Below are 24,182 nucleotides of genomic sequence, written 5' to 3' on the forward strand. Positions count from 1 at the left end.
AGTATAAACTCAGGGAAGGTACTGGACACTAAACACATATAAATTACTATTCCCACTCCACCAAGTATAAACTCAGGGATGGTGCTGGACACTAAAAACATATAAATTACTATTCCCACACCACCAAGCATAAAGTCAGGGAAGGTGCTGGACACTAAACCTATATAACTTACTATTCCCACTCCACCAAGTATAAACTCAGGGAAGGTGCTGGACAATAAACCAATATAAAGTACTATTCCCAATCCACCAAGTATAAACTCAGGGAAGGTGCTGGACACTAAACACATATAAATTACTATTCCTACACCACCAAGTATAAACTCAGGAAAGGTGCTGGACACTATAACCATATAAATTACTATTCCCACTCCACCAAGTATAAAGTCAGGGAAGGTGCTGGACACTAAACCCATATAACTTACTATTCCCACTCTACCAAGTATAAACTCAGGGAAGGTGCTGGACAATAAACCCATATAAATTACTATTCCCACTCCACCAAGTATAAACTCAGGGAAGGTGCTGGACACTAAACACATATAAATTACTATTCCCACACCACCAAGTATAAACTCAGGAAAGGTGCTGGACAATATAACCATATAAATTACTATTCCCACTCCACCAAGTATAAAGTCAGGGAAGGTGCTGGACACTAAACCCATATAACTTACTATTCCCACTCCACCAAGTATAAACTCAGGGAAGGTGCTGGACAATAAACCCATATAAATTACTATTCCCACTCCACCAAGTATAAACTAAGGGAAGGTGCTGGATACTAAACACATATAAATTACTATTCCCACACCACCAAGTATAAACTCAGGAAAGGTGCTGGACACTATAACCATATAAATTACTATTCCCACTCCACCAAGTATAAAGTTAGGGAAGGTGCTGGACAATAAACCAATACAAATTACTATTCCCACTCCACCAAGTATAAACTCAGGGAAGGTGCTGGACAATACACCCATATAAATTACTATTCCCACTCCACCAAGTATAAACTCAGGAAAGGTGCTGGACACTATAACCATATAATTTACTATTCCCACTCCACCAAGTATAAAGTCAAGGAAGGTGCTGGACACTAAAACCATATAAATTACTATTCCCACTCCACCAAGTATAAACTCAGGGAATGTGCTGGACATTCAACCCATATAAATTACTATTTTCACTCCACCAAGTATAAACTCAGGGAAGGCGCTAGACAAGAAACCCATATAAATTACTAATCCCACTCCACCAAGTATAAACTCAGGGAAGGTGCTGGACAATATACCCATATAAATTACTATTCCCACTCCGCCAAGTATAAACTCAGGGAAGGTGCTGGACAATATACCCATATAAATTACTATTCCCACTCCACGAAGTATAAAGTCAGTTAAGGTGCTGGAAACTAAACACATATAAATTACTATTCCCACACCACCAAATATAAACTCAAGGAAGATACTGGACATTCAAACCATTAAAAATATTATTCCCAATGCACTAAATATTTGTTTGGAGGTGCTGAACATTAAAGAAATGTAATACATTTTTTGGTTATAGATTAATTCATTTCTTAATATAATATATTTTTTGTACCACACTATTTACATACAATACCAAAAACAAATTCTAAAATTTTTCATTTTAATACCAAATTAAATAAGAAAAAAATAACTACATTATTTTTTATAAATTATATTATTTTGTAAACAAATATTAAAAATTATCTAAATTTTTTAGCAAACTTTAAATCATTTTTTTTAATTTTCAAAATTAAAATTTAAAATGTTTAACAAACAATCCCACCCTATTCCACTAAAACAATAAAAAGCAATATTAATCCAAATATTCCATACACAAATTTAAAATTTTAAATACATTTTTTTAAAATACATTTCAAAATGTACTTCCATACACAATTTTAAATTGTAAATTTATTTTAAATTTAAAATTGAAATAAATGTGCATATTTATTTTAAAATCTTTAAAAAAAAGTATTTTAAATAAATTAGCAAATGTATTTTAGAATATTAAAAAGAAAATTCACATTTCAATTTTTTTCCGAAATTTATAAAAAAATTTACATTAAATATCAAATTTAAAAATTATAAAGTTTATTAAACAATCCCACCATATTCCACTATATCACCAAAAAGCAATATTAATCCAAATAATCCATACACAAATTTAAAGTTTTTAATATTTTTTTATTTTTATTTAGACATTTTAAAATGTACTTCCGTACACAATTTTAAATTGTATTTTTTTTTATTTAAATTGAAATAAATTAGCATTTTTAACAAAAATATTTAAATAAAAAATTACATTGAAATAAATTTGCAAATGTATTAAAAAAAAATTTTTTACAAAAATTCAAATTTCTAAATATTATAAATTTTAAAATTTAAAAATATTTTTTTTATACACTTCCCACCCTATTCCCCTAAAAACCCACAACCCGCTCCTAAAACATAAATTTTTTCATAATTTTCCTAAATTTTTAAATTTTACCAAAAATGTGAATATATATATTAAAACACCTCCCACCCTATTCCCCTAAAACCCACAACCCGCTCCTAAAAAATATTATACATTTTTAACTATACTTGGTTTTTTTCCTTACATTTTTTTATAATATTGGCTATATTTTACAAAATTTTCAATTCCACCATATTTATTTAATATATATTTTAAAACACTTCCCACCCTATTCCCCTAAAAACCCACAACCCGCTCCTAAAAATTATTATACATTTTTAACTATATTTTTAAAATATTTACTAAAATATTTATATATTTTATAATACAAAAATAACTAAATTAAAAATATATTTTAACAACAAAATTACTATTGCAACATTATAAACAGTCTACATTTGAAGATTCGATATTATGACAGTCGATATTATAACATTGGATATTATAACAGTCGATATTCTGACAGTCTATATTTTAACTTTTGATATTTTTCACTAATGCAAAAAAACGATATTTTTTACAGTCGATATAAATTACTCGATATTTTCAACTTCGATATTTTAAAAAAAACATAGAAATCGATAAAAATGACATCGATATTACTTATCTCAATATTACTGCCATCTCAATATTCTGGAGTCGATATTCTGTCCACTCGAAAATAAAAACTCGATATTTTGACTGCACACCCGTCTCTGGAAGCAAACCCAAGCCCACCAAATGTAGTATGAAATAGATTTGATATCTTTCCTTTCGCAAATATTTTTTTACACTAGTGTGAGTAACAGGTGGAATAGTAGTAGCTCCGTTGTGTTTAGTGGTGGGTGATCGGGGGAGACCCAGGGGCCTAAGGAGATTAACACTGGATACAGCGATACCTTGCAGTGGAAGATGTCATTGATAGTTTTGTTAATGTGTTCCCAGTATGACTGGAGTAAGGGACAATAAAAGATCATGTGATCAAGATTGCCCAATTCTAGGAGTAGTTCCAAAAAATGTCTGAGTTAAGACCTAGTTTGCAGAGCTTAGCTGGAGTCCACAAATTTCTGTATAGTAACCAATATTTGCACTGGCGTATAATGAGAGATATCTTAAACATGGTGGTATGTTTCCAAATTAGTGACTAGCTATTATCAGTAGGTGGGAGTAACGTTCCCTAAAGCAGGTGTCTGATCACTTCTTTTGATATTTATGAATAGGGTAGAAGCTGATTCTAGGAGAATCGTGTATATTTTTGATGCTTGGTTGAGTATGGACCGAGAGTGAGGCAAGTTTCTTAAGGATACTCAGAAGTTGAGGGTTTTTAAAATGCTAGTTGTGGTTAATTGCTTTTTTGAGTTTTAGGAAGTTATATTGATGTTGATTACATCCTTGATGCATAGAATATTTTAGAGGACCAGGGGGGCCAGTGTAGGGCTTGACAGTACATTTTTATCAATGGGTTGTGCCAGATAGATGCGAATGAAGAATGTTTGATTCAATCGAGCAAATCTTGCCCACGTATTTTACAGAAGTTTTAAACTAAATAACTTTAGTTGAATCTATTTCTCTCTTTTCTGACTGCTTTAATTGTGACATTTTCTAAAGAATAAACAATGTACATAGGTTGCTACACATATTTAGATAGTTTCACAACAACTTCCATAATGCATTAGTGATTGCCAATCTAGGGAAGTGACATAGTCAATTTAAAGTGTGACCTTGAGTAGTAGATAGAGAATTTGATGTATCAACATTGGAAACACCCACAACACTCTCAGGCTGAATTTCTCCCTCAATGAGAGTTTCCTTGGAATTTGGTCGTGGCTGCTGAGATGGTCCTCCACCTGTACTTCCCCGTCAAGTGAGTTGCAACCTTTTCTTTAGTTCGCTGTCTTAACATGTTTTACAAATGTCATGAATGGTACGCTAAGTACCACCAATGTAGTTCATCTTGTCCAAGATGTCTTTACACATTTTTGCTTTTTGGGATTCTGGCACACTGAAGAAACTTTTCCCTGACAGCTTCTCATTATGGGGCACACACTGCTCACTTAGGACCTCTACCTCCTTCTCAGAAAATATAATTTTGCGTTTCCTGCCACCAAGTTCTCTGTCAACTTCTTCCAGTTACTTGGTGCCTCTTCTTTTCACTCCAAAATATCTTTCTGCCACCACACAATCTCTTGTCACTCACTGCTTTCCTCTGACTTACAGAACACTGGAAGAGGATGTGTTTATTGACTCTCATTGTGAGGTCATCATTCTGCAATCAAAAAGCTACTTGTCCTATTTGCGATTTCCTAATAACGATTCGCTAGTTTGAGATTCCTATTATGAAATCTCTAAATAGCAAATGCGGACGGAAAAGATTCACATATAGGGAAAGACAACCATTTGTACATTCCAAATAGCAATTTCCAAATAAAAATTTGGATTTAATCTCTATTTGTAAATTGCTTACCTGAACATACGTACATTTGGCCCCTTGTCAGCAAGCAAGACCTAAAAATTGAGCTTGAGCAAATCTTCATTTTAAGAGGAAAACATTCCTAGTGTAACCAATCCTGAGGAGTCCCAGACCTTATACATCATAAATGTACCTCACAGGTGTTCAGGCAAACAGAAGAACATAAACAGCTTAGGGTCAAAGTACAAAGCTTTTTTGCAGTCGCAAACGGCCTAGTTAGCAGAATAGGGCATTTTGCTACCGCAAAAAAGATTTTTACAATGTACAAAAGGGAAATTGCAATTGGGTAACTTGTTACTGAATTGCAATTTGCGTTTGCTACCAAATACCGATTCAGTGTTTGGAAATGGTATATTTTAATGTTTTGTGACACAATTCCGGTTGTTAAACAGTAATACTTTACCGCCCTATTTGCAAACGGGGAGGGGTCCCTTGGTGACCCCTTTCTCTTTGAAAATATCAAAAAAATATATTTTTTAAGAGAGCAGGCCTACCCCTAAAATACAAAACTGCAAATTTTCTTTTTTTCTTTTTAAATGCAACCTGTTTTCCTTAAGGAAAGCTGGATGAATTAAAAAAAATAGCTGTATTAAAACACAATCACAGACATTGTGGTCTTCTGAACGCAGCTGGTCACCATCCCTTTAGATGGCTCCAATTCCAAATAGGGCCCAGATTGCGACCAACCTCATTTAAATGCTTAGGGTAGGTCTATTTGCGACCCACTAGGAATCACCACTCAGAAGACTCTCATACATTATGATTACCGAAATCCTAACTGCGATTCAGAGAGAATAGCAATTAGGCAATCGGTATTTCTAATGTTTGTACATCTGGCCCCTAGTTTTTTGATAACGCTTAAAGAAAGTAGCGTAGAATCCAAGTCTACATCAGAATACATAACGGTTTGTTGAATAACATTAACAAAATCCATTCTGTTTAAACGTCGGGGAAAGCAGTGATTAAAAAACGTAGTTACTTTCATGTATGCATTTTTCCATTGAAAGAATATATTAACTACACACTGTTCCACGAATGGAAATAGCTGGAGTAGAGCATGAAACGAGTTTTTGAGAATACTTCAGGGGAAAATTGTATAAAAGTGACTGACTCGTCCAGTAATTGAGAAGTGAATTATCCGCCTACATCTAAGCTGCAAATATTTAGAGCGAAGAATGATAAAAGCTGGAAGCACACAATAATGCTCTCGAGGCCGTTTACCTTAGAATTGTCCGAAAATACCAGTTCTTGGCAACCGTACTATATAATCAAGTAAAGCTATTTGCAAGCAAATTACAAGCGTTTCAAGTAGTATACCCGGAACTTAGACAGCATTTTAAACAGGTTCACTGTTTAAACCTTTGAAGAATATCAAGCTTTCAAAAATGACATAACCTCAACAATCTCAAACGTGCTGTTGTAAGTTAAATACTGATAAGAATGTGATTTTGATAAGGTTTGATTCTATGGTACAATAGTTGACAAGTGGCATTTTTGAGCAACCTTACTAAAGCACATCTAGGCCATTTTGCTAACATTTTTAACATTTCCAGGATATTCTTATATGTTGAGTGACCTGACTTCAAGGGTTCATTGTATGTCCCTATCTTCAATTAAGTCAAGTCACACATCCAGCTATGTTAATTGCTTAAAAGATATCCAGCACAAGAAGAGCAAATTATTTCTGCTTCTGTAAGCGATAAGTTAGAGTGACCTGAAAGGTGGTAAAGGTGAGAGAATAAATATTGACAAAGCCCATAGTTCATAATTTTGTACAAGTGGTGTGGTGTGCAATTAACCATTGTTGGTTTTGTATGTTTTAATTCATGAACACACCAACACCCATTCACATTAGAAAACACAAAAGCAGCAAGCATTGACATTGATATTTGCTACCAAATGCAAAGAAAGGCATCAACCAATTTTCAGATTATTTAATTATAATAACGTTTTAGCACTAAATACTACAAGCCTGTGGTTTTGTTGCATTATCAATAGTAGGTGTTATTATTACCTTTTATATTGTCCCAAATCTATCCCCCACTTCATAAAGTTGAGCCTGCCTCACCAGGATTTGACTTCAATCCTTCTAAAACCCCAAGGGGAACATTTATCAAGCGTTCACACAGCGCAACGCAGGAAGCCACCTTGCTGCACTGCGTGAAAGGGAGAGGCCAGGAAGGCGCTATTTTCAACATTATATGGTGAATTCCTGCAATTTCCCTGCACTGGTGCACAATGTGCTGCCTAGCGCCAATGCAGGCACCCTTGTGCCATTGTGCTAGGGTGCCTGTGTTACAGCAGGATTGTTTTTGCTAAATGAGAGGCACCTTCCTACATAAAAACAATCCTCAGAGACATTTTTCTCTTTCTATCTGCCAGATTCATCAAGCTTAATTGCGCTTGCAATGGGCCAGATTCTGAGATTCTGGCCCTTTGCGAGTGCAATTTTTGCCTTTGGGATTCATCATCCCAAATGCCAAATTCGCTAATAAAGAATTCGCACATTTGCGAGGAATTGCAATTAAGGAATCTCTATTTGAGATTCCTTAAATGTAATTCATCAACCATTTTAAAATTGCGAAATCGGAATTTTGGGCCGCTATTTACCGCGAGGTCAAACCTTGTGGTAAATAGTGAAAACTTAGTAAAAAGCACTTAAATGCATTTTTCTAAGTTGCATGTTACACACACACATGTCCTTTGGACATGTATGTGCACAACACCAATGTAGATTACATTTCAGGGGTGCTACAGGGTGTCCTTTGGACACCCCTGGCACCCTTGAAATTGCTTCCTTATTTGCGATTAGCTAATTGCTAATCGCAAATAAGGAATAACTCCCCATTCATTCCTATGGGCCTTCAGGCCCATAGGAATGAATGGGGAGTTATTCTTTATTTGCGATTAGCAATTTGCTAATCGCAAATAAGGAATGTGTAGGAATCGCAATTTATTTAGCAATTCCTACATGAATCCCGTTTTGCAAGTCCTTAATAGCGATTCCTTATGAATCGCTATTAAAGACTCGCAAAACGGACCTTTCATGAATCTGGCAGTATGTGTGCTGCAATATGTTTGTACCACGTTCACAGCACTCGATAGATTAAATATCCTCCTCGTACAAATATATTAAAATACACCACACAAAACCAAAAAGTGATCAGCACTTAGGGACAGATGTACAAAGCTTTTTTGCGTTTGTAAACAGCCCTCTTTGCAAAATCAGTTTGTTTACGTTTGCAAAAATGCTTTTTTGTATGTACCAAGCCAAAACTGACTTTTTTGAGAATCGCAGATTGGGTGTGGTTGCCAATTGCGACTTGCAATTCGAGAGGGGCCCCTTCCAAATTTCGATTAGCACTTGTATGTACAAATGTTTTGCCACCGAAATACGATGGCAAAACATTTTCATTTTACCACCAGCTCGAAGTGGTAAGCCAGTCGCAAAAGGGAATGGGTCCCATTGGGACTTTTCCCCATTTGAGAATGAAAAAAAAAAAATTTTAAGAGTAGGTAGCGATCCCACGGACCACTATCTACTTTTAAAAATGAAAGAGAAACCTTTTCATTTTTGTTCTTTGAAACACATCCCATATTCCTCTAAGAAAAGCAGACTTCATTAAAATAAAAAAGATTGCTTTATTTCAAATCAATCACAGACATGGGGGTCTGCTCACCTCAGCAGACCATCATCTCTGTAATTTAGGAGATTCCCAATGGGCTGCAAACTGAAACACCTCATTAATATCCATGAGGTAGGTATTTTTGTGACCTACTGGGAATCGCAGAAAGTGTAAAACATGTTAGTGTTTGTGATTACCAAAAAGCAAATCACATAAATTCACAATTTGGTCATTGTAAACACTAAGCTTCATACATCTGGCCCTAAATTTCAGACAAGTTAACCCATTCTGTGCGTCGGATGGCCAGGAGCCGTGCAAGACCACAGTGCTCATGTGCGTCGGACGGCTCCCAGCTGTCCACGCACATGGCACAGGAAATCCCTCTGGTGCGGGCCCCAGAGGGATTTATTTTCTGTTCTAATTGTTTCTCTGAAAAGACAATCAGCGTGCACGTCACGCTGACATAATTCCAGAGAAACCGAAACTGAATTGAGCCAATCGGCTTGATTCGGTTTCACTGCCTCTGTGCTCAGGGGGCTCTCTCAGCACACTGAGCACCACAACAGACAGGAGAGGTATCATTGGAAAGGAAATACTCTCCCCTTTCCGTTGGTATCCCTCCCTGCTTGAGGATAGCTACAGGCGGGCGATCCCCAAGCAGGGATCCAGCCACTAGACACCAGGGAGGCAGGAACGGCCCTTTGCTCCCCTCAATGTTTGACCAAAAATGCTGTCTTTCTGCCCCTCTGAATGGCAGATGGAGGAAATAGCCCCCGATTTGGCCCGGGGGGAGGCAGAAAGCACACTAGGCACCAGGGATTTTTTTTCCATGTATATACGGGTGGGTGCAGCCCAAAACGGGCATTCCAATGCCACCACCCTCCCCCCAAAAACATTACACAGTCTTTCTGCACCCCCTCCCCCATAGGAGTCGGATGGGGCTCATAGCCCCTGATCTGCCCCTGGGGGTGCAGAAAGCCCACTTGGCACCAGAGATTGTTTTTTTATACGTAGGGGAGGTGGCTGCCTGAATGGGGAATGCCAATGCCCTGACCCCCAAACAATTGCCATAGTCTTTCTGCCTCCACCAGGAGGCATATGGGGAATATAGCCCCTGATCTGTCCCACCAGGGGTAGGAAACCCACTAGACATCAGGGATTATGTTGTTTTTTTAAACATAGGGACGGGGCTGCCCAGAATGGGCATGCAATGCCCCCACCCCCCAAAATATTTGACACAGTATATCTGCCCCCCGGGAGGCAGATGGGGCAATAGTCCTTTATCTGCCACATAGGGGGCAGAAAGCCCACTTGGCACCAGGGAATATCTTTTTTATTATACGTGTGGGTAGGGGTGCCCAGAAAGGGCATGTCAATGCCCCCACACCCCCAAAAAATTGGCCTCAGTCTTTCAGCCTCCCCCGGGAGGCAGATGGGGGGCAATAGCACCTCGTCTGTCTCCCCGGGGAGGAGGATGGAAAGCCTATTAGGCAACACAGATTATGTTGTTTATTTTTAATATGTAGGGGTGGAGGCTGCCCAGAATGAGCATGCTAATGCCCCCACTCCCAAAGAAGTCTCTCTGCCCCCGGAAGACAGATCGGGCCTCCCCACAAAAGTGAGGTATCATTTTTAGTGGGAGACTTTGAGGAATGCTAGATGTGTGAAAGTGTGTATACCTATGCAGATTCTAGAACTTTTCATCACAGAAATGTGAGGAAAGTGTGTTTTTTTGACCAGGTTTGAGGTTTGCAAAAGATTATGGGTAACAGAACCCAGTGGGAGCCACATAAGTCTCCCCATCATAAATTCCCCTGGGTGTCTAGTTTTAAAAAATGTATAGGTTTGCTAGGTTTCCCTCTGTGCCGGCTGAGATAGGGTTCAAAATCCACAGCTAGGGACATTTCAAAAAAGGGTCAGTTTTCAATGGAAAAATGTGATGTGCCACTATTGTGTTTTGGACCGTTTCCTGTCGCGGGCACTAGACCTACCCACACAAGTGTGGTACCATTTTTGTTGGGAGACTTAAGGAAACACAGAATAGTAGAACAAGTGTTATTACCAATTGACTTTCTTTGCATTTCTGCCTTCCAAATGTAAGACAATTTGTAAAAAAAAAAGTAATTTTAAAAAATGACCTCTAATTCACATGCTTGTATCGGTACCCACAATTTTGGAAATGCGCAAATAACCCCTACTTCTAAACTCTATATTTTGTTCCCATTTCAGAAATATATAGGCTTCCTTGGTACCTATTTTTCATTCCTCAAAATTTACCAAATGAATTGCTATATACCCGGTACACAATGAAAAAACATTGCAAGATGCGCTCAGTTATTGGCTCTGGGTTCCTCAGGTTCTTAGTAAAAGTACAAGTCCTATATATCCCCACAATCAGAAGGGTACAGCAGATGTAGCGGTTCATTGCTTTAAAAAATCTGTCATAATTTACAAGTGAAAACGTTGACACAAATGGCTGTTGTTTTCAACTCAATGTCAATATTATTTATTTTCAACTGTTACGTTCTATAAAAAAACGTGAAAGATCTACACAGATGACCCCTTGCTGAATTCATAACGTTGTCTACTTTTCAGAAATGTATAACTTTCTGGGACCCATTACTGCTTTCAGACGCATTTCTACCACTAACTGGAAAGAGGTTGAAAGCACAAAACAGCAAAAAATAGGCCATGTCCTAGTAAAAAGCAAAAACTGTTGAAAATGTTGGTTTTCTGGCAAACGTCTGCCTGTCCCTGAAAGCTAAGAAGATTTCAGCACCATAAACCAATTGTTGATTCTATTTGCAGGGGAAAAACCAGTTGCTTTATTCCGCAGCACATTTTTCCTATTTTTTCAACAAACAAAAAGAATTAGCTGTATTGTGCTAATATCTGGGTCCCGTCCAGGGGACTCCACAAACCCTGGGTACCTTTAGAATCCTCAGGTAGTTGGAAAACAAGGATGCATATTTGACATGGATACCTTATGTGGACAAATATTTACAGGGGCCTAAGCACAAACTACTCCAAATGCCAACAAAAGGCTTAGCACAGGGTGCGAAAATACCTAGCTGCGTAGGGGTTAACATGAAGGAAAAATATTGGTTATGCCATGTTATAAACAATTTTTTCAATGCATATAAATGTAACTGTAAGTATGTGGCTTGACTTGTGGAATTCAAGTGAAGACAATCATCAGTTTTTCAGAACAGGATACACTCAAAGTTACTGTTTGGTAAGTAACAGCTCACAGCAGGGTACTGGTTCAGTTCCCAGTGTTTGTTTATGTTTTCTTCATAGATTATATAAACAAACATGCACAGAGAGACAGACAACACATGTTTCATCTTTTGGACTGATGGGATTTCTTTAAAGCAAGCAAAAAGAGACTGGGCTAGATCACAAAATATTTTGACGACATATTTTATGTCCATGATGTTAAGTTAAGGAAGAACTTGGTCTAAATATGTTTTAGCACGGTATTATGAAAACAGCATTCTGGAGGTAGTAATGTCTGACATATACATTGTGCACATTTGTGTTGTGGCATTTTCTTAAGGTTGTGACTATTTTAATTACTGGGAAACCAATCTTGTTGTCATGAGTTGCACAAACCTTCTTTGTCTGGTTTTTTTGGCTTTCTGTTTGATCCAAAAGCAGAAGAGACGGAATAGGCGTGATACAGAGGTCAGCCACAGTGAGGCAGAGATCAATGGCAGGCAGCTTCCAGCGGTGTTGGACGGTAATATAGCATGCTACAACGCATGCAATCACATTGCGTTCCTTAACAACGCGGTTGTTACAACGACCGTTTTGTTATAATGCAATGCCATTACAACGCAAGTCATTACATCGACTTGCAGTAGATGGCGCTCTAACATTCAGAATAGTACAATTTACTATTCCAACTCCAGTCTACACAACAGTATGGAAGGTGTTGGAATAGTAAATTGTGCTATTCCTTATATTAGAGTGCCATCTACTGCAAGTCGATGGAATGACTTGTGTAGTAATGGCTTCTCGTTCTAACAACGTGTTTGTTGTAACGACCGCATTGTAAAGGTATCGCGGTCTATGACCACATTGTGAAAGTTGTTTCCCTTCAAACGGCGATGCGAATGCCGTGGCTGCCGTGGCTGGGTTCTTTGACTGACTGGCTGGAGGAATCAGAGGAGGAGAGAGAGCCGGCGGCCCATTACTGCCACCAATACCACATTCATCCCTGTGGCTTGTTTATGTGGCCCCTACCCCCAGATCCTAATCCCACTTCCAGCCTTAGCACCACTCCATCCAGCTGCCAGTGGCCTACACTTATTGTCTGCACCTAAAGCCTACACCCACCACTTCCCTGCCTAACCTGCCCCAAGCCTACTTCTTTGAAAACATGCAGGAATATGGTAGCATCTGGAAACGGAAGTAGCGCACAGCAGGCTGCGACTCACAATTTGCAGATATGAGGATTCGAGGTGAGTGCCCAGCCCCCTATCAGCACATGCCACCATTATGGCTTCTGAGCTAGGGGAAGGGAGTGGGTGCATACTAGTGACTTGCAGCCCGCTCCACCCTCGGGGAACAGTTGCACTGCTTTGTTGTCAGGGAGCCAGATACTCTTCCCCATTAGAGGCGAGAGCGCCCAAGCATCCATGAGCTGACACTATCAGAGGATGGACATTTTGCAGCTGGTAGTTAGTCAGCAGATAAGCTTCTCTCACAGAATTCCTTCCTTACCAAGGCTTACTAAGGAATGAGCATGGGTGCAATATCCTACAAACCCAATGAGGTCAGGGAAGGTCAGGGGTAATTTCAAGCAGGATTTCCAGGAAGAAATGTATGGTACAACCCTCCCAAACAGTGTTTCTCATTAATATCATGAAGAACGTCTTGGATCCTACAGGAAAGGAATAGACACAGGACCTACATGCTGCTTAGAGGCCAATGCCAGGCAAGAGCACCTCGACCAGCAAATTTCAGAGGACATTCAGGCAACATCAAATTACATCTCCCACCTGACAACCCATGAATGGGAGCATATGGTATCTTCAGAAACACAGGGAACATCCCTCACATGCAGTATACTATGTATTAAACCTAAACCAGAGAGAAAGGAGGATCCGCAGACAAATAGCGCCTGGTCATCTTTATTAAACATAATGCAGCTATCAGTGGATACTCTACAATATCAGTTGTGTAAAATGGGCGCACCGAATTCACTGCTTAACACACTTGTTGTCTTTGTTGCTGGCATAGATAGGAAATGGGATGATTTATCCATCTAATGGCTGATCATTAAATGAGCCAATTCTGAAGTGCAACTACCACAACCACACTGCTCTTGTGTCCCAGTCCTGGGCAAGCTATTCCCCCCTACCTGCCATGCAGAGTGATCTATTAATGGACATAAAACAAAACACTAACCCATCAATCAGCGCGTAGACTTTGAACTCTAACCTGGAATCCCAGGAGCCAACAGAAACGTTGATGCACAACTCTCCAAATGAGGGAAGATCAGACCAAAAAATTCATGCTGCAATCATGCAAACGCCCAATCCCCAACAGGAGATCCAAATTTCCACTCAAGCACACAGGAGAACATCCTGGCTGGTACTAACACAATCTTGCCAAACATCCCTTAGGCTTCAGGGCAATATGTTAAGGCTCAAGTTTTATGTAAGCAATGGTGGAAAGGCCGGGATAAAATAAATGATACAAGCAATCAGCTTGTAGCATAACCCATTTTAGTGCAGTAGCAAGGGATCATGTAGCAAAACCTAAATAACACGTCTTAGCACAAAGGGAAAATCCGTACAACAAGAGATCTGAGGAAGGTTGCCCTGAACATCAAGATGAAAATAACAGAGAACCACTAAGTGAGTCGAGCCACAGCAAAACAATGCAAAGTATGCTACAAACTCTGATGGCTTGAGCGAAAAGATTAGAATCCCAACAGACGCAAGCAGGTTACTGCCAAGAGGAGAGTTACATTAGCCAGGTGGCGTACAGAGCATAATGGCAGGGGCTACACCCACAACTAAAGAGCCCCTAAGCACCCTACCGGGAGGCAAATTCTTAGGAACCATTCAACCACCAATGTGGCCTGACATAGAAAATGAAAGGTCCCATTCAAAATATGAGCAAAACCTTGCAAAAGTCTCAAAACCCAATGCACTGATAGAAAATCGCCTAGTACCATGGATTACTTGTTTCAGCTGTGAGACACTTTCTCCCCCAGAGGACACAAGCCCAGAACAACCCAAGGTGATCATCAGAGCGTGCCAACAGTTCCATCAGACACAAATATGATAACGTTCCTACCTGTTAACAAATCCAAAGGTAAATGTGACACTTTGAACAGAGGTAATAACTTACGACTACTAGCTTGGATCCCCAGTTTGGAAACTTTGAGGTCAACAGACCTGTCTTCAATATAATTCATTGTGATAGAAAACCCCTCAGAAAACGAAGCAACTGAGACAGCCTGGAGAACAGATGACATTGCTCAGAAGGTATTAAATGAGTGACTAGCTTTCTTTAAATGGGGATTAACACTGAGGCCATTCTATGAACCAGGGAACCCTCTTCCCTTATTAGCCTTGGACCTACCAAGCTTGGGCGCTCATCCATCCGTTGCCACATACTCAGGCCTCAAGGGAGCTCTGGGGAAATTGCCACCATCAAGAGCTTGTCCCAGTGTTCTGAAATGGACGCAGAAGCACACACTCAGGGCTGTAGAACCAGACTTGAGGTGGCTTGTGTGATCAATAAATTGCACTTCATGCAATCTATGACAAAACTGGGATAGTTACAGAATGACAAATGGAATGCTCCATTCCATACATTTGTGCACATGGAATATCTGACCCAGAAGTTTTAGCGTACCTGCAAATCTTTGTCATCATTCTCTTATTGGAGACGTAGCTTGAAGACTCTTTCCAAATACAGGGGTTTATACATTTCTCTGTGCGGTCCTACAAATAAGTGAAATATGGTCATCCGAGGGTGGCCTACTAATATATATATTTGCAACAAGCATAGAAACATGTAGGGCCTTACACTCACACTCACTGGCTATAAACACAATTGGAATTATAAACAACTGTCAGGAAGTTAAAACTCAGGTGGCAATCATCAATATTTAAATACATTCTAAAAGAAGGTGAAAGGCATCTAGATTGTTGGCAGAGGAAATCTTAAGGTTCTAGCTACAAGAACAAATTACAAACCTTGTGATCTCAGGCAACTTAAAACTTTACCTTTAGGGATCCTCCCCTGAAGATGTACTCACATCAGCACAATTCTCTTACTTGGACATACCAGCTCAAGGCAGAAATGGAACTAGCAAACTAAGAAAAATTGGAACTCTGCTTCTAGGTGACCTAGAGCACTTAGACCTATGTGCACCCAATGGACGCTTCCCGGGGGATATTAACCTGCAGCTTGGTATCATTCAAACTCTGCCAGCTCCATAATAGATTACACCTTTGTCAGCCTGTCACTAACATCTCATGTATCTTCCTTTCAGCTTGACAAGAAGAGGGGCAGTGACCACCTCCCTCAAGAGGTGATTTTCCAAGGAGCCACTAGAAAAATCAGATGGTCAATGGAAGTTCTTGGCCCAACATTTACTATTGACAACAAAAGGATCAAATATTCCCCTTCAGCCATAAGTGGTATGCCGGATTCATCGGAGGCATTACTACATTAAAACTTGGGTGAAACTTCTTTTTTGATTTCAAATAATTTTTATTGGCATAATTGGGTATACAACACAAAAAGGAGAAGTAAAAAGAAGAAAAATACAGGTAGTCATTATACATTTTAAGCTCACTTAGTATGAGTGTAAATAGGCATAACCATTAACATATATATTGACAAATAAAATGAGTGTAGACATAGTTAATAGTATGTTCCTCTGTTCTATCATTGGTGGAAGGGATGACATGAACGTTCAACAAATACATAAGTGCAGCTTCTAGTATTGATTGTCTACTGAATACTCATTGCATGCTGACCAAATCCTCTTATACCTGAAATATAAAACTTCCAGGGTGAGTGATAAACCCCTGTATTTTAAACCAAAAAAGAAGGAATTAATTCCCATGGGTCGCTACAATGGCCGTAGGATGTGTATAGAAAGGGAATGAGTTATTACTCAAGAAGATTGGTGTCTGGTGTACTGAGATTGGGTGTGATTAGATAGGTGTCTTAGAGGGCCTTCATGGTGGTTTGAAGGTAAGGGAGGAAGCGTCCAAAGTGCCCCACATTTTCCTACAAGGAAATCTCAGGGAATTAGTTGGTGTTCTATATTGTCAGCACCCCTTAGAAAGACTAGTTCTTCTTGCCATGATTTGTAGGCAATCTGTTTGAAGTTTTTCCAGTTTCTCAATAATATTTTGCACGCTAGAGTGAACATTAGGTCTAGGAGGTCACGGTCATTGTCGTTTTTAATTTGGGGGTCTAGGAAACCTAGGATTACATATTAGATGTCTCTGGCTGGTTTAATATGTAGGTTGGTCAGACCACTTTTATTGTGGAACTCAATTTGGAAAAGAAAAGAAACCGTTTTTACTAAATCAATTATTTTAGATTATCTTTATTTGCATGATGCACTAAAAATTCCATGGCTGCTATATATAAATTCCTCTTTAGAAAATCTGTACAAAATATCGGCATGTTTGAGATATAAAATATATTGTCCCATGCAAAGAAGGAGATCAGAGACTCCTATTTACAATACAGGTTGTATTTGAGATCAAACGCTGAGAGAAATAAATCTGCTGTTGCTTGGTACATATCGTATAACTTAGATGATGGTGCCAATAACTCTTTGTCAAATGTGTCCTATGCCCAGCACCGTTTTGTATGGCTAAGATTGAGATGCGGCATTGTTCATCACCTTGTATCATTTCCAAAAATGAGGACTCATCCGTCTGATGAGGCACCATGTCGTGTTGTTTTGTAACTTTTATAAGAATTTTAGATGTTTTTTATCTTAAACTGTTGTTTGTTACCAGCAACATTAGGTCACTTAAAATAGCAATGAAATTTGTGGTGACACTAGGTGAGCCCTTGATATGTTACATTATTGCCCTGCTCATTTTGAAATCAATTAATGAGAGGAAAAATATCCGTATAGAGTAGAAAAGAATTGAATTGATTTTACTATCTCTGTTGGTGCTTTTTCTTTAAATGATAATAATACAATACCAATTCCGAAGCCTTTTAATTGTATGAATGTATCCTGATATAAGAAATTGAACAATTGTAATAACTGTGATTGTATCTGTTTTAAAATTGTCTTTTAAATCTAATATGACTGTACTTTTATGGCTACCTTTTTTGATAGTTGAATAACGATTTGAACTTAACTGAATATGTAAGTTATGCATAATGAAATCAAAGATCTTATCCCAGAAGGATTGCAAGAGAGGAGAGTAGAATAACATATGTGGTAAGTTTCCTTCAGTGAATTGCAATTCCAGCACTGGGGAGATTGAGTGAGGTTAAGTTTGTGTAACTTTGCCGGTGTCCAATATGACCTAATGATAATCATATATTTCATCTGTGAGAGCGATGGAGAGATATTATTCCTAAATGGAGACATGAGAATGTGTTTCCAGTCCCACACGATACAATCAGTATTAGTTTCACTTTCCCATTTCCTTTCATTAACTTTGTGTCATTTACCTGGCTTAGACATGATTAGTTTATGTATTTTAGACACTATGTGGACCGCTATAGCTAGTTCATTCAGTTTGATGGGAGGAGAAGGGGTTATCGGTTTTATGGGTTGTTTAGAGATCTGGGCTTTAAGCTTCAAAAATGTATATAGCTCTATGTTATTCATGTTATATTCTAGTTGCAGTGTAGCAAAGGACTTAGGGGTGATATCATCATACAATCTTTTATCATATTGATACCTTTCTATGATCAATCCTCCCAATACTTTGGGATTTTATCTATACTCAGACTAGGATTATTCTAAAGTGCCGCCAAGTTGTATTTGTCTATCCTGGCATCAGAGTAAGCTTCTAAGCGCATGAGAGCTTGCTTAGTGTTATGAATAACATTTTTTGAGTGTGGAGGGATTGATGAGGTCATAGTCATAATGGGTAGTAGCAGGATGCCTTTAATCAGATTTGCCTCAACTTCCACCCACGGGGGTGGTACAGTGTATTTTCTGTAAACCAGGCTGCTCCTTGTCTGCAGAGGAAAGCAGTTTGGTAGTTTCTAAAATTGGGTAGACCAACTCCCCCTTTGGATTTGCAAAGTTTCCATTTTAACAAAGATTTCCTAGGCTTCTTTCCCTGCCATAAAAAGTTGTTGAAGGCTTTGTCAATTTTCTTTATAAAGTCTTCTGAAAGGGTCATAGGAAGCATACTGATAAGGTAGTTAACAATAGGTGTAATCATCATCTTTATCATCTCTACCCTACCCCACCACAATAAAAACTTTGGCGACCAACTATTGAGTAGATCAGAGACTTTCGTGAATGTGGTTTCTTCATTCACTTCTAGTGTGTAGATAAGGTCATTGGTGAATAGTAGACCTAGATATTTAATTGGAACTGGTTGCCATGCTAGGCCCAAGTCTCCCAAGATGTCTTTGCCCCTAGAGAATTAAGGAGCTTGACCGCAGTCTTCTCTCTATTGAGTGTGTAGCCGGAGACCATGGCAAAATCATGTATCTCTCTCATTAGGGTGGGAATAGCAGACGTAGCTTCCTTCAACTTAGGCAGCAACTTTGAATATTGAGCTGCCGAATTCCACGCCAGGTATGTCCATGTTTACTCATAGGTGCTGGAGGAATGGTTCTATGGCTAACAGGAACAGTGACAGGAAAAGGGGGAATCCTTGTCTGGTACCTTCTCAGAGTCTGAATGATGATGAAACAGCGCCCCCCACTCTAACCTTTGCTTTGGGTTCATGGTACAGTAGCATATTCATTTGAATTAGTGGGTCTCCGAAGTTGAATCTTTCTAAGGTCATTCGTAGGTATACCCAACACACCATGTCAAATACCTTTCCTGCGTCTAAGGTAATGGCTACAGTCGGTGAGTCGATCAACGTAGCTTTCTCAATTGCGTGGCAGAACATTGTAGTATTGTCACTAGAGAACCTTTGTCTTAGGAAGCCTACATGCAAAGGGGGTATAAGAATGGCAACATATTGTTGTACACGCAGGGACAGGATCGTTGCATATATTTTGCAGTTGAGATTAATTAGCGAAATTGGTCTGTTGTTTTTAGTGAGGAGTGGATCTTTACCTTCTTTGGGTGAAACTTCTGATCAACCACTGCAACCATCCAGTCCCCGGGGGAAAAACCAGATTGGCAAACAAGGAAACACTAAAAACAGCCATCAACTGTTACGCATTGAGGGCAGCTTTCTTACCAATTGCCTCTCCTCAACCAAGAGTAGGCCCGCCTACGAGTATCCTTCTGATATGCACTCAATCAATCAGAAATCAGATAAAAAATGGCAGATGTGATGAGGCCCCTGTCCCTCAGGCCCTCTTTATGCTTGATTCAGTTTATTGGGCAGAAAATCTTGCAACCATTTTCAATCAAGTCTATACAGAAGGAACAATGGAAAGGGTCCATAATACCTCCTATCTTGAAGGGGGGGGAGAACATTGACCGAAAGCTACTGCCTTGTACCACTTATCAGACACAAACGGTCACATGCATCATTGCACCCGTTAGCGATTCCTAAATTGCAAAAATTAAGGAATCGCAATTTAGAAATCGCAAACTGCAATGCATGAACAATTCGCATTTATTTTTGTGATTCTGTATTTTTCCCTAATTGCGATTCACAATTTGCGAATCGCAATTAAGGAAAACCCTTCCCATTGATTCCTATGGGCCAAAAGGTCCATAGGAATGAATGGAAAGGCATTCACATTTTGCGAATTTCAAATTGCAATTCGCAAAATGTGAATGCAATTTCAAGGGTGCAGGGGGGGTCCAAAGAACCCCTCCCTGCACCCCTGAAATGTAACTTTAAATGCAATTTACACACACACATGCCCCAAGGGCATGTGTGTGTGTAAATTAAAACTTTCAAAAATGCAATTTGTGCATATTTGAAAGTTTTCAGTAAATTAGCATGAAGTTCAACTGCATGCTAATTTACCACTTCCAAATTGCGAATTCGCAATTAAAAAATGATCATGCATTGCATTTAAGAAATCTGAAATTGCGATTTCTTAAATGCAATCGCAATTTTAGAAATCGCAACCTGGTTGCGATTCCTAAAATGGCGAAATGCATGATGCTTCCAAATTAGTCAATTGCATTCGCAAACGGCCGAAAATTGCGATTCGCACCGTTTGCGAATGCAATTGACTTTGATGCATGTGGGCAAAAGTCAAATATTTTGCAGGCACACTTCTCGAGGAACTATCAACCTGGGCTTCAGCGAATGTCATCATACCACTCAATCAAACATGCTTCTCAAAATTAACTGGAACTACAACTAATATAATGGCCCTATCACTTTTGATTGATGTAGCAAAAAAAACAAGTCAGCTACTGCACTTGTGCTTCATTGACTACAGATCAGCTTTTGACCACATTGATCGGAGGAAACTATGGCAGAAGTTGGCAACTTGAAACTTTCCACCTGCCCTTCTAAACCTGTATCAATTTTTCTACACATGGACACATGGGTACAGATCAGGCTGGGCACTGGATCTCATCTCTCCAGACACATTCCAACTACCAAATACTGAAGTAGGCTTAACACCAAAGGTAAACATCAATGACTCACATGCCCCCAAACTAGGTAGCAAGGTACTTTACAGCCTTTTGTACGCTGATAACCTGGTTCTAATAAGCCATTCCCAGGTAGGGCTGCTGAACCTACACAACATCGTGCTGGAATATTCCACAGAAAATGGCCTAGCTATTAATCTAAAAAATACAAAAATCATGTCATTCAACAGCGCAAGGAGAAGGCCCTAGAGCTGGTACTTGGACAAGAAGCGGTTTGACCTGGTAAAAGAATATAAGTACCTTGAAGTCATCCTAAAAATAAATGCGTCACTCGTCCCACAGAAAGAGGCCATGAAAAGTAAATCAAATGTACTGGCTATTGCCTTTAAAAATCTAAAGAATAAATTATCTGGCCCAACTATGAGGCAACCCTGAAGAGCTCACACATGGCTAGTTTCGAACATATACAGATCCACCTTTTCGCAATCATACTTCCATGCAGGGTATAGCAACAATGTTAAAGAGAAGTTTTTAAAATTCTGTTTTTGCATACTTCCATTGCAACCACGCCTACCTCTGTGGCGGAGGAACACAGGTTTTGCCAATTCTAATGTGTACTTGCAAAGAACTAATGAGTGATCGGAAACTATTTCCAAAAGTAATTTTTAATCAAAGAGGAATTTGCACACGAAGGCAGGCCATGCAGGAGTGCTTTGCCCCTGTAAACCCGCAGCTGAACTTCTGCCTAGTGAAGTTCCTCAAAAAAATCGAAGGGAGAATGGTGACACTACCTTCACTGCTGAGGCCGGCTGGTCCCTCTTAACTTCTTCAGCTCCTCCTGTCTTACAGGTACATGGCCAACTTTTTAATTTAATTTAATTAAATATTGATGTCTCTAGCACCCAAGATTGTTTTTAACAGGTACTTGCCTGGTGGAGCTACATTTATCCTCTATTTTTATGGTTGTCGCACATGGATTAATCACTGTTTTACTCACTTGGGTTTCTTTAGATGACTCAGAGTCAGCGAATTTCCGTCCCATCTCACTCCTCCCTTTGACAGCCAAGATCACCGTATCCCACGTCAATTCCATACTTACCAACTATATCAACACTAATAACCTCCTTGACCCCTCTCGGAATGGTTTCCGTCCACAATACAGTACGGAATCTGCCCTTCTGGTGGTCACGGAACACCTGCGGCTCTCACTGTATTTGGGAGGAATCTCTGCCTTGATCCTATTGGACTTAAGCGCTGCATTTGATAGTGTCCCACCAGATTCTTTTGCAGTGCTTGAGGACATTGGCATCTGTGGCCCGGGCTTGGGGTGGCTCTCTTTGTTTCTCTCAGAGAGATCCTTTCTAGTGATTGCCCCCCTTCTGCTCTCAGGCACACATTGTGCACCAAGGGGTCCTGTAGGGCTTTGCTCTGAGCCTGACCCTATTTAACATCTATATTAGACCCTTGGCAGCTGTGGCAAAGCAGAGGGGTTTGACTGTGGTTTCTTACACGGATGATACACAGTTAGTGATTGCGCTATCCGATAACCCACCACGGGATGTCACCTAAATTCAAAGAGGATTTAACAGCGGTTGTAGACTGGATGACATCAAAGTGCCTCCAACTAAATGCCACTAAATCGGAAATCTTGCTGGTGGGGAAAAACACTAATTTGTGGAGCGAGCAATGGTGGCCTTCTATCTTAGGCTCCCTGCCTGCACCCAAATAAACGGTTAAAAACATGGGCGTTTGGATTGATACAGCACTTACCTTCCAGCCTCAAACCAAGGCGGTGGGACAAGTCTTTTTTGGGCTCCTTCGCCGTCTCAAACCTTTGTTGGATTTCTTTGATGCTAATACTGGACAGGTTATTTTTCAGTCCACTATACTATCTAGGTTGGATTACGCTAGCGCTCTGTACCTAGGGGTTAACAGAGCAGAGATACAGTGCCTCCAAAGAATACAGAACGCGGACGTCCGACTACTGTTTGGGCTTCCCAGGACCTGTCACACTTTGGAGTTTATCAACAGACTTTATTGGCTCCCAGTGGAGAAGTGTATCCTTTTTAAAGCTCTGTGGATTGCCATTTGAATTTTAAATGCTCATTACCCTGAAATCCTAGCAGATCTTCTTGTACCCTACACCCCCACTTGTCTTTTGCATTCTTTGAACCAGCACATAGCATCTGTCCCTCAGGTTAAGAGAGCCAGAGCTGGAGGACGCTTCTTCCGAGCTCTGGCCCCCAAACTCTGGAACTCCCTCCCGATGAGTATCAGAAGCATTCAAAATCATGCTGCATCCCGCAAGGCCATAAAAACTCATCTTTTTCCTAAATAATCGTTTGCAGCGTTTTTGGCTCTGTCACCTATTTTGTCTGAGCTCAGCGCTGGGATGCCCCTTGGCTGGGGCAGCCATGCACTCTATAAATAGTATAACATAACATAACATATATCTCCTGGCCCTCAAGACTTGGCACAAATCAATTACGCACTTAGCGGAGTTGGGGAACTCATAACAACTGACACAGTTCGCTAGGATTGCAGACTCCGGACTCCTTCTTTTATAAGGACTTTATCTGCTGGTCAAGAAAGTTAACTTTATTCTAAGATTTTGCACATTCCCTTTCCTGATACCCTTGCAAGCACTTTGCACACCCTTTCCCGCGATTTCGCGCACTGTGGGAAACGAATCAAACTACAAGGAGGGCAGATAAGGCTGGAAAATACCACCTTATAGACATCTTTTTCTGGCAAACAAGGACGTAATCTCTTTGAATAGGTAGCTATAGCACATCCCACATTTCCCCACGGATGTATGACGTTACAACGCACACTTTTACAACGCATACCTTTACAACGCATTTTTTACAACGCAACATCCATTACAACGCATTCCATTACAACG

This window comes from Lissotriton helveticus, chromosome 4_1, assembly GCF_964261635.1.
Source record: "Lissotriton helveticus chromosome 4_1, aLisHel1.1, whole genome shotgun sequence".
Classification (NCBI taxonomy): Eukaryota; Metazoa; Chordata; class Amphibia; order Caudata; family Salamandridae; genus Lissotriton; species Lissotriton helveticus.